This window comes from Eptatretus burgeri, chromosome 1, assembly GCF_056783735.1.
Source record: "Eptatretus burgeri isolate ZD-2024b chromosome 1, Ebu_testis_v1, whole genome shotgun sequence".
In the NCBI taxonomy this organism is placed as follows: Eukaryota; Metazoa; Chordata; class Myxini; order Myxiniformes; family Myxinidae; genus Eptatretus; species Eptatretus burgeri.
The window spans coordinates 150,739,732-150,750,698 of record NC_140961.1 but is presented as its reverse complement, the minus strand read 5'-3'; the positions used below and the strand labels follow the sequence as shown (position 1 = coordinate 150,750,698).

General features: G+C 46.3%; 1 long non-coding RNA gene across 1 annotated transcript; it reads left to right on the top strand.

The window, feature by feature from the left end:
* The first annotated feature begins 1,403 nt into the window (after positions 1-1,403).
* Positions 1,404-7,422, top strand: LOC147035744 (uncharacterized). Its single transcript, XR_015062551.1, has 3 exons — positions 1,404-1,538; positions 1,833-2,170; positions 7,211-7,422. It is a non-coding gene; the product is annotated as an uncharacterized LOC147035744 (long non-coding RNA).
* Positions 7,423-10,967: the final 3,545 nt, after the last annotated feature.

Sequence of the window (10,967 nt, the reverse complement as noted above, 5' to 3'; positions counted from 1 at the left end):
ACCAGATTTTTGATTCAGCAGAGGTCCGAGCAATAACATCCATTCCTTTTTTTCTTTTTGCTGAAGACTCCACCCTAAGCCGTAACATCAGTCATCCCCCAGACCAGCATGCTGCAGCTTCGTCACTCTCTGCAGATCTGGATAAAATCAGAAGCTGGTCCAAGACGTGGAACATGCCTTTCAATCCTGACAAATCTCACACTCTCAATATGTCTCTCCACATGAACATTTAGAAACTCCCCACCCCCCCCCAACCCATCTACTTTCTCAACAATCCTCTGGAAGAATACCTTTCATTCAAGCTTCTGCGTCTCACTATCTGCCATGATCTTTCATGGGAAAGCCACATTTCCAACCTGGCATTCAAAGCCAGTTGCCAACTGGGAATCCTGTGTCGTGCAAACTCCTTCCTCGGCCCACCTGAGCTACTGACCACATACAAAGCTTTTGTCCACAGCCTGATGGAGTATACACTCCCCCCTGGGCTGGCGCCACAGCCTGTTGGAGTACTGCTCTCTCCAATGGGCTGGTGCTCCTGCCTCTCACCTTTCTCGGCTTTATGCTGTGAAAACCAAAGCATTTAGGATCATTGGTATCTCCCTCGATGAGGCTGAGCCTTTGAGCCTCTCACTCTCTCACCACAGTCAGGTCGGTTGCTTACTGTCTTCTACTGTCTCCTCTCTGGTTTCACCACCCCCCCCCCCACTTGCTCTGTCTGCAGTTTGTCCCATACATATTTCTGCAGGATGCCCAAGATCCGCCAGCAACTGCCTTCTGGTAAAACTACCAAAATCACGAATCACTGTTCACCTTCACTCTTCATTCCTCTTTTTTTCCCTCCTTTGGAATAAACCCACACACTCTCTTCAATCCCATTCTTCCCTCCAGGCCTTCAAAACAGCAGTTCACCATCACCTCTTATCTTCTCCCATTCATTCCTCGATCTTTTTGAATCCCATTAATCCACCCCAAACCCACCTCCTTCAAATTCACTGCTTTCCTTTCTGAAAATCCCTGTCGTGTCCATCTTGCATACTCCATGTTCCCCACCCCATCCTTCTCCCTTCATCAGATTTCCTAATGTCTCTGTTCCCCATTGCTTTGTCCTTCCCTCTCCCACCCCTCTTGACTCATGCCCCCCTTGCTGTGCATTGTGTGTTAGCTCTCATATGAGCCTCGACAAGGTATACAAAAAAACAAAGACCAAAAAAAAAAACATTTGGCCATCAGCCCACTCTGGGCTCGTTATTTTAGTTTGGCCTAATGAAAACAATCTTTTTCAGGTGAAACTATTTTGAACACAAAAGCAAAAGTAATATTACTATTTGCTGTCGATATCAGTATCGTTCCTCTGGCAGAAGCATTGTTGCGAAGGAATTTTTCAGCCAAAACTTGGATTGCAAGTGAGGCCTGGGTGGATTCTCAGGTTTTGGTTTCAAGATTCGAGAATGTGTTTGAAACAACAATTGGAACAGCTTTGCCACGAGGAAATATTCCAGGTTTTAGGAATTTTTTGTTGAATATTCGTCCAATGAAGGGTAAGTTTAATTAACACCTGAAGCTGAGGATGAGAGACCACTCAGCTGTTAAAATTCAACTTTCATAAATAGGCAACAAAATCAAATTTGCGCATTTTTATTTCATGCAAACATAAAATGGTGTTGTGGAAAGCAGAAAAAATAATGAGACATGTTTTAACAACATAGCATTCAATGATAGTCCAGTTAATATTCGTTTAAGATACAATAGCACTGTTACAAATTCAGCATTTTTATCATTATGGATAAAAAAATCATTAAATTTAACTGAAGATAATTTATCCTGGAGTGCAGAAACCTCCACCAAACCGGTCGAGACTGTGAGAAAGGATGACAGCAGTTTTGGTGTTGATTATACTGATAGTTTAATTCTGGAATTCTGGTCAAAGACTTTCAATTGTTCCTGGACCATTGCCAATGAGCCGAATATAAAAGCCTGTACAGGCCTTGAGAAAATACAAGGAGTTGAGACTGTTTTCACAGATGTTTCTTATCTTCGATTCACTTATAAAGTGTACTTGGCAGTTTACTCTGTGGCACATTCCTTGCACAATTTGCAAGCTTGTACACCAAGTAATGGTCCATTTGAAAATGGATCATGTGCAAATGTGGGCAGTTTTAAAGTCTGGCAGGTAATTAATTGTCTTTTACTACTTACTAGCAAATACCACCCATCGCTTCGCTGACCGACCAATTAGTCGTCATATGAGCTTTAAATTTTGTGTGAGTATGAGAAGGAAAGAAAGAAAAATTTACATTTGCATAGAGGGCTCCAACCCTGACTCTCCACGCCCCCCCCCATCCCTGTCCTCACATCCCGCTCCACGCCTCCTTTGATCCCTTGTTCATCCTGATGTCCCATTCCACTAGAAATGTCTCACACATGATGACAGGCTTTGACACGCACCTCCATTTTTTGTGGGGGCAGAGGTGGGGGGGGGGGGGTTGGGGAGGGTGGTGGAGAAGAGAAGGAGTACAAATTTACCTGTGTGAAGAGTGCTTTAGCCTCAGTGTTACCAAGGTAAAAAAGGAAATTGTGAGACCCTGTGCCACCAACACTAAATGGTACAAATTTACATCGATAATTTATGCCCCCCCCCCCGCCCCCGTACTACCCCGAGTGATGCCACGGACACATTGCCTATGTTATCCCCTCCGCAAAGTTGCATTTTTACCCTGAGTTTGGAGTTTGTAACTTAAAAGATGTGGCTTTGCATAAGGAATATAACCACACAGAAAGACAGAGAGACACACCTATAAAAAAGGAATAAAACCACACAGAAAGACACACACCTATAAAAAGGTTCAAGTGGTCTAAAGCTCCAAATGATGAAGGGTCTAATATGTCTGTTGGGTCTCGGGGGTCTGAATGGTGTTAATGTCTGAGGTGGTCTAAAGAAACTTGAGCGGTGTTTAGGTCAAAAGGTTGTAGGGGTCAAAAGGGTTTTAAAGGTCTCAAGGTTGAAGTGATCTGAAGTTGTCTAAAGTGTTAAAAAGGTCTTAAAAGTGAAAAGTCTAAATGGTATTCAAGGTAAAGCGGGTCTTAAAAGGTCTAATGGGTCTTTTGGGTCTTATGGGTGTTTTGAGTTCTCAGAGTCCTAGGTGTATTATGGGTTTTTTGGGGTCCTCGGGGTATTTTGAGTCATCAGGGTATTATGGTTATGTTGGGTCCTTGGGGTATTTTGGGTCCTCGGGCACATTTATGTCATCTTGGTCTTTTGGGTCCTCAATAACTTTTGGGTCCTCTGGCACCTTTGTGGCATCTGGGTCTATTAGGTTATTATGATCTTTTGGGTCCTCAAGGACTTTTGGATCATCAGGGTCTTCCTGGACTTTTGTGTCTTCTTGGTCATCAAGGTCTGATGGGGCTTTTGGGGCCTAGGAGAACTTTAGGTCATCAGGGTATTTTGGGTCTTTGTGGTATTTTGGGTCCTCAATGACTTTTGGGTCTTTGTGGCATTTTGGGTCGTCTCAGACTTTTTGGGCTATCCGGGCCTTTGGGCTCCTTTGGGGGTCTTTTGGGTACTTTGGGTGTTCAGTGTATTTGGGGTTTTTGGGATCTTTGGGGTATTCAATGCTCGAAGGGGTCTTACCAGTCTCAAGGGTGGACAAGTACAATCCATTAGTATGTAATTAATCGTCTACGTGTGTGATGTCAGAGTGCAAATGCCGTTCAAACAAGACGTAATTAATAGGCACGTTGTCACACGGCTTCATGGACGGACTGACCATGTTTTTGGCTTTCATACATCTTTATTTATTTATAATTGTGCAACAAGAGAATCGTGAACAAGTAACACTTTGTTGCAAAAGAAAATTTGGAAAATGGAATACCCTCTGTCACCACCACCATGTGGCGCTTCAGGGTACTCAGAACATAGAGAATTAATGCCCCCTCCCCACCCACCATTTCCCCATGAGGCTACAGCCCCATATCCTATGTTACACCCACCCCACCCCCCACCCCCGACACACAAACACAAAGTTATAAGTTCTCTCTGTGGATGTCCATTCAATTCCCTCTGTGGCTGTCCATCTGCCTGTTTTTTTATCCCTCATGTATGGCCACATCTTTTAAGATAGAAACTCCAAACTCGAGGTCCAAGTACATTTAGAAATATAAATACATTTGTGACCATGGGCTTTTATTTCAGTGTGCAAAGACTTGAGAACCTTACGGATGCCTCCTAGTTTGGAGGTGATATATTGGTGTAATTTATGCACATGACTTCATCGTCATGTCAGAGTGAGAATGGCTTTTTTTTCCTCTCTCTCCAGAACTGCAGGGTCCACCGGGGTGCTGTTCCTCAATATCGTGGAGCATATTGTGGAAGCAACTCCGAAGGTGTAGCTTAAATATTGGAGAATGGCACCATCCCAGGCTAGCCTGGATGTTGGAAAGCTCAAAGAAGAGAGGGTGGCTGAGGAGTTTGCGAACAGGCGTTGTGGGGATTTGGGGGGTCTGGGTGCTTTGGGAATGCTGAAGAGTTGTGGAGTGCCTTCAAGACCACCATCCTTGATGTTTCCTATGGATGTCTTGGAACTCACCATAGGGTGAAGAAGAATTCTCTCTGTCAAGGGACACTGGATAACATTGACCAGAGTCGCAGGGCCAGGCTTAATGGCAGAGCTGAGATGTTCAGTGTGTTGAAGAACAAATCTGTACGTGCGCTGAGAGTGTACAAGGGACTCTGTGTGCGAGGAATCTGTGAGGGAGTAGAGCATCACCTGTGCTAAAGTGATTCTCCTCTCACTTACAGGACAATTCACACATTGTGTTCCTCTAATCCCATCCCTCATTGTACTGCAGTTGGAACAGATGGTGGTGGGATCTTGACAGAGCAGTCTGAAGTGAAGGCCCGCTGGGCCAGTCTCATTGAGTGTCTGTACCAGACTGATCCTCCAGCTGAAGAGTTGGATGTCACTCGTGTTACTATCCATATTGCTGACCTTCCAATCAATTGTGATCCACCTTCATTTGTGGATACTCATTCTACGGTGAACTGGTTTCAATGAAATAAAGCTCCAGGGATCTGTGACATCCATGCTGAACTTCTCAATGCTGGTTGGAATGCTGTACTCATGTCATTGCATGCAGTTCTGTGCTCTGCGTCGAACACAGGCATCAAACCAACTGAATGTAAGAGGGGCCTAGTTGTACCTCTCTGGAAAAGGAAGGGTGATCACAAGGACTGCAACAAATACCGAGGAGTAGCGCTGCTCTCAATTCCAGGCTTGGCTCGGATAATTATTGATAAGATTTGCCTCCCATTTGCTTGAGCGTGAACACACAGAGCAATCAGGCTTCACAACCAAAGACGTCGATGATTGACCGTATCCTTGCACTTGGGGTCCTCACCGAACGCAGACGAGAGTTGGAGCAGAGGCTGCTTGCAGCCTATGTTGATCTCTGCAAAGCATTCGATTCAGTGAATTGGGATGCCCTCTGGAAAAATCTTGGTCTTTGTGGTGTGCCACCAAAACCGGTCAATCTCATGTCTGAACTATACTCCGGTACTGAGAGTGCTGTGAGATGTTGGTGCACCATCTCTGACTTATTTCTAGTTGTTGTTGGAGTTCCTCAGAGGTGTGCTGGCCTCCACACTTTTCAGCGGTTGTTTGGACTGCAATCAGTGGAGGATGTTGGAGAGATCAAGCTGCGGTGCATAATTTTGGAAGGTCAAGATCTCTGAACATGACATTGCAGATAATGTTCCAAGTCGAGGCATGGTTGAGCAGGCCAAAAAACATGGCGGCTTCAGACCCCATCTAAGTTACCCAGGAGATGCCTTAAGTCCCCAATGATGGAGGTGGCTGAGGAAGTGCCTGATAAAATACATAATTAAATAAGGCCGTTAGTTATCTTCAATATGACTTTAAATTAATCCAAGCATCCAATTTTGACTTCCACACTTCCTTTGAGTTTTCGTAGTATGCATGCAAAGTTTCAATGTCATTGGTTTCATGGTTTTGGTGATAGGGATGAGGGTTTTGGAGTTTTGGTGTTATGCCTTGCAGGTTGAATTACAGTTGTTACTGGAGTTTGACAGGGGTGTGCTGGCCTCCACACTTTTCAGTATTTGTATGGACTGGTTTCTGGGGAGGTTGTCAGAGATATCAAGCTGATGTGCATCATTTGGGAATATCAAGATCTCTGACCTTGACTTTGCAGATGATGCATCTTCGCAGAGACTCTGAATATCCTTTTGGGGGCCCTTGAGGTGCTGAATGAGGAGTTGCAACCACTGGGATTTCTGGTTTCCTTGGTCAAAACTAAGATCCAGGCTTTCAAGGACATCTTAGATTCTGATATCTTGTTTGCACCTGCTGGGTGAGAATGTTGTGGTCAGGAAGAGATTCACTTTCCATGGCAGTGATATTCATGTCTCTGCTGGCTGTGAGCCAGAGGTCAATATACATCTGGGTCGGGTCTGGGGAGTCTTGTATTCACTGCATCATTGGATGTGGCAATGTCGGTACTTGTGCAGTCGGACAAGAGTCTGAGTCTTCAGGTCCTTGGTTCGTCCATTCTTGCCCTACTGATGTGAGACTTGGACTCTGACCTGGGATCTGAGACAGACACTTAATTCCATGGCTATTGCTGGCTATTGCTGGCTATTGTTGGCAATAGCCAATAATACTTGGCTATTGCTGGTCGTACTTTGTGTTCAAAAAGTGGTTGCTGAGGGAGACCAAAATGAGATTTGTTACCTGCATAGTATGTGAGCATCACCTGCGGCTGTATGGACACGTGGCTCATTTTCCTGATTCTGAACCTGCTCACCAGATTCTCTCAGCGAGAGGGCCTCATGAGTGGAGGAGGCCAATGGGGTGGTCACACGCCTCTTCGTTGCTGCAGGTTGATCTGCATCCCAATTAGATGGGGATGGGCCAGACATCTGTCTGGGGGATGGCCAGACAGAGGCCTCTGGATAACCGGTGGAAAGTGGACGCAGCAACGCGCTTGTCTGGCGCATGCTCCCATACCTGATCTGACATGAGGACACATACTCACACACTCACACACACTGCCATTTATTAATATACAGATTCTTTGAGCGTTTATGATCCATGATCGGTGGAGTGTTGTGTGGGGGCGGTGGGGTACAATATCCCTGTACTGCTGGTGATGTGAACGATGAGTGATTGAAAACATGTTTTTCATTCTTCAGTTGTTACACTACATTAAAAAAGTAAGGTTTGTAACCAATCTGGGACATGAGATGTATTTTGATGAAAACGGGGATCCTCCTGGAAGATACGAGATTATTAACTGGCATCATGACAGCACTGGAGAAGTGAAATTCAAAAGCGTTGGTTTGTTTGACTCCAGAGAAACTTTCAATATGCAGCTCCAACTGAACATGAGTTCCATCAATTGGAATAATGAGAACAATCAGGTAATTGTTTTCGTTTTTAATAATTAGGATTTTTTTTTATCATTCTAATTGAATAGAATAATTTGATTTTGGAATAGGGAGAATAATCAGGATTATTTTAACATTTCCAAACGGAAAATTATCAGGAGTTTTTACATTTGGAGAAAGGAAAACAATCAGGGGTGTGTTCCATTTGCAAGCGGATTGCTTACCACTTGCCAAGCGGCTTGCTTGATTCAAAGCGATCAAACAAGCACTCCAATTGAACAGCGTGCTCAGCACCACTTCACAACATGGGGTCTCCATGTAAACAATGCCATTGTGTGACTCGAGCAAAAGCTGCCTGGGCCATCATTTTCAGTTTTATTCGATCCTCTTGTGAGAACTTCATCAAATGAATCTATTGTGTTAGAATCTATTGTGTTAGCAGTGGCTACAGAGTATGAGAACGAGGAAATGAAAGATCAGCATGGGGACTTAAAAGGAGGAGTCCCATTCCAAGCTTATCCACAGACCTACAGTATAACTGTGCATTTTCGTGAATGAGGGAGTTTGCATGTTTGTCGATGTTGAAGAATTTGGATGAAAAGTAGAAGTGGCAATTAAAGAAAAAAATGCATATTTCAATAATACACATTATGAAGAAGCGTTTGCCTTTGAACATTTCATTGGTTGTCGTATCGTTTTGAATTTGACTATGTTGGCCATTTTTGCCAACATCACAAAGCACCTCTCTTAATTGCTTGCTCCGCTTGCTGAGCGATGGGGTGAATGGCTTATAAAGCGGTTAATATAGAACGACTGGGTTGGAAAGCAATATGAAGCTGCTTGCTCATAGAACACACCAACAGCAGGTTTGAGGAACAAAACAGAGGGAAACTTGGAAAAATAAGGGATGTGGTGAGGAATGAGTTAAAGGAGAGGACACAAGGTGTGACCAAGATGGATACAGCCACAAACTCTCAGGAAGGAGACACTGGAAATTTGGAAAGAGTTGTGCTTGGGGAGGGTTTATGGGGGAATAAAATATTGTTACGAATTCTGGCCCGCCTGGCGTGCGATCAGCCGCATAACTCCAATAGCAGCCGCGTCTCTGACCGAACGGACAATTCAGTCGTGACCCTCCTTGGAACTACCGCCAGGAGCCAGTCACGGGTGAGGGTTTAACCTTACCACAACCCAGTCCGCATTCTACCCCCGCGAAAAAGGGTGAGTCGCCGAATGTCGATATACCTAAATACCCTCGCGTGTAACCTACCGAGGGGATGCACCACGCCGCAGGTCAGCTTAGGATACGAACCGCTTAAGCGGTTCGTTCCGTGCTACAGGGATAACCGAGCGGTGTTATCGCCGACCTTGACGGTTCAGTGGTTCTTCTTTACTCGGGCGTTCAAAACCCACTACTCATTCCACGATGCAAGATGACACTTTCAAAGGGGAAATAGGATATGACGAACGGGATACATTCAAACAAAACACATTTATTTATACAGCACGTATGTACAGCCAAGGCAGTCATGCAATATACAGAAAAAGCATGGAAACAAAAGCAATACCACCGAATATACTTATGGTGTACAGTCACTGAAACAGGTTCTACTTACGGACACGGCGCCACATCATTCACACAGAACAAAATAAATGATCCCCTCATAGGCAAGGGGGTAGACGGGTTTCGTAAACCTTAATGGCCGTTGGCCATGGATGACCGAATGGGCCCACGAGACAGACGCTGGTTACCTGCACCATCGTGGTGCGATTGTCGGCGAGCTCTCTCCGGCACTCTCCTCTCGTGTGTGCAGGCTTGCGTGCCCGAGCTGGCGAAGTGGCGCCTCCCGTCCGTGTCCCAAGAAAAGAAGAAGCCCTAGCTCACGAACTAGCTGCTCGAAGGAGAAGAACCACCACGAACTGAACTGAACACGAGCTGTGAGCTCGACGAGCAGCCACCACGAACTGAACTGAACACGAGCTGCGAGCTCAACAAGCAGCCACCACGAACTGAACTGAACACGAGTTGTGAGCTCGACGAGCAGCCACCACGAACTGAACTGAACACGAGCTGCCCGAACCACCAAGAGAAGGGAGCTCGACCCCAACCACCAAGAGAGAGGAGGGAGAGCCCGCGTGCAGTCCGCCTTATATAGCGTGGGGCTCCGCCCTTCGCTCCTCCACGTTTTCGGCTCCGCCTCCCTTCGAGAAGCTTCTCGAAAATGGGCGTGCCCTCACTCCAACCGCCTCACGCCCCGTGTCCACCAATCGCGAGCGAGCTCCTCACCGCTTCTCGTGCTCGCCTTGGCGGCGCAAAAATGGCGGGAAAACTCGTGCGTCATCACAGTTCTTTTCACTGGGCCTTCGCTCGATGTTTTCGGACGGTTTTTGCAGTGGAAAGGGTCGTAGCATGCTCTGTTGGGCCAAAATAACGATAGCGAAAGAAAAACGGCTATCTCAAAGGGTCGCAGCCCGGAGAACACGAAGAAAATCCCTTTAAACAACGGTGGGGACATATCTGCACATAAACTTAGCGTCATAACTGAGCTGGGGACCTTTATGGTGTATTGCGAATTTCCACAGCTCCAACACTACCCCCTCCCTTTTTTGCAGACTCGTCCCGAGTCGTCAAATTTTCGTGTGCCATCATGTGTAAGTTCTCCGCTAGTATGATTTACCTTCGGATCCCTGAGTGCGACATTCAGTATATTCGTGTCCCCAAAATAAATAACCTACTGGCTGAGTAACTAACTAAACAAACCCACTCATACAGACGACTTACATAAATTGCCGGCGCTAAGACTCACATGCCAGGGGCGCAAAACACATTTACAATTACACCTTAACCTTATGATTTTACACTATCCCATGGTCCAGGATCGATGGACTCTGCGGGAAGAAACACAGTCACAAGCTCGGGGCCAGGCTGCTTAAACGCAGTCCAAGGCCTCCTTCTTTAAATGAACGTAGTGAAGTGGAAAACGTTGCATGGGCTGCCAGTGCAGTCCCGTGTTGCAGCTGCCAACAGGGCAATACTTGCAGCTTGCGCGACGATCCCGGCGCACATGGTTAAGAACAGGGGGTGGGAGGGGGGAATGCAAAACAGAACGGGGCAAGATGAACGAGGGCAGCAGGAACGGGCCAAGGCAAATGCAGGCAGGCAAGGCATGGCATGGCGAAACAAGGCCGTTGGAGCAAACACAGCTGGCAGATGAAGTGACAGGCACAGGCCTTGAAGCAAAAACAGCCGGCAGACGATCTGGCCGGCACAGGCCTCGAAGCAAACGGCCAGCCGAAGAAGTGGCCAGCACAGGCCTTGCAGTAAAACAGGCGGCGGATGATCCGACCGGCACAGGCCTTGCAGCAAAAACAGCCGGCAGATGAAGTGGCCGGCACCTTGCCTTGAAATCGAGGTTGGCGGAGGGAGTTCGGTGGTGCTGGCCACTTGAAATGCGGGCTCGGACCTACCCTACTGTCTCCCTCCCAACCTATCGCCTTTGCCTGTCTCTGTTCATACCCACCCCCTTAATTTTTCAAAGATCAATTTAGCCCCAACTTATTT